At 41.8% G+C, this 1,281-nt stretch overlaps 2 non-coding genes across 2 annotated transcripts; one reads left to right on the top strand and one right to left on the bottom strand.

The window, feature by feature from the left end:
- Window positions 1–533: 533 nt before the first annotated feature.
- trnal-aag lies at window positions 534–615 on the top strand. The gene has a single exon. It is a non-coding gene; the product is annotated as a tRNA-Leu (tRNA).
- Window positions 616–963: 348 nt separating this feature from the next.
- Window positions 964–1,035, bottom strand: trnag-ucc. The gene has a single exon. It is a non-coding gene; the product is annotated as a tRNA-Gly (tRNA).
- Window positions 1,036–1,281: the final 246 nt, after the last annotated feature.

A 1,281-nucleotide genomic window follows, 5' to 3' on the forward strand; every position in this document is an offset into this window, starting at 1 on the left:
AAATAAATAATGTAAATGCTAAATGCCCTAAAACCAACGAGAGGCATTCTTTAAGAGTGGCAGCAAACCAATGACTCATCACAGTATACCAAATTGCAGATGTCCCTTCATGTACAATGCTGTGTTATTTCATAGGTACTGAAAGCCACCAGGCTCCACCAATGTATTTACTTTTAGTCTGTGTTACAAGATTTGCAGTGAACGTTGTATTGTCCAGCAGAAAGGTAACAGGTGTGTTAGTTTTCGACTATGATTTTTACCATAGCAGTGCAAGCATTTTGCCCAGGTTTGATTTCCATCCACCGCAGTTGCATTTACAGGTTTTCTAGCCATATACAACATTAACATTACATGTTTTACCCAGATTTCTTCTTTTATTCAGTGATATTTCAATTTCCATGCGGGAGTCATCCCAAAAGGATTAATAAAGATAAGTCTAAGTCTATATAAGGGAAAGTCTTTCCAATAACATTGACAAGCATACCATTAGTTCCGGTGCCTGTTTGTCATGATGTGGAGACCTGACGCTTGCAGGTAGTGTAGCCGAGTGGTCTGAGGCGCTGGATTAAGGCTCTAGTCTCTCTGGAGGCGTGGGTTCAAATCCCACCACTGCTATCTGCATGTGTTACATAACTGGAAGGCAACTAATGTGATGTCTTACAGCTGTGTCATTTGGACTGAAATTGGTGAAGTAACTAGAATCATACATCAATCACCGTGCTGCCATTCCTTGTCAACCTGAGGTTCAATGATTGGTGAATGCTTCCTTTCTAGCACTTTGGAGTAGAAAATCAACAATTAATTGTGATAATTTCCATATAGATCAAAATAATCGTGATTATCACTTTGGCCATAATCGTGCAGCCCAAAGAGATCTAAGTTTTTATCAAACCAGTTTGGGCAAGTAATCTTTCTGCTGACTTCTTGTAAAAAAAGCAAGTAACACGACTCAAAGAAAGCTACTGCGATGGCTGGGAATCGAACCCAGGGAAACTGCTTGGAAGGCAGCTATGCTCACCACTATACCACCATCGCTGGGCAATACAACGTTCACTTCAAATCTTGTCACACATCTGGGCATTGAGACTGAAAGTGCGCTCTATCACTGAGCTACAGCCCCGGATGAGTCAGAAATTCCCTCCAGGTGGTCCTGTGTTTTCACATTCACAAGAATGGGAAGTGCGTTTGCATATGCTATCTCCCTTCTATAGCTTGGTTGGTAGAGCGGAGGACTGTAGAGGCATAAAGCTGAAATCCTTAGGTCGCTGGTTCAAATCCGGC

The sequence above is a fragment of the Etheostoma cragini genome, unplaced genomic scaffold (genome assembly GCF_013103735.1).
Source record: "Etheostoma cragini isolate CJK2018 unplaced genomic scaffold, CSU_Ecrag_1.0 ScbMSFa_223, whole genome shotgun sequence".
NCBI lineage: Eukaryota > Metazoa > Chordata > Actinopteri > Perciformes > Percidae > Etheostoma > Etheostoma cragini.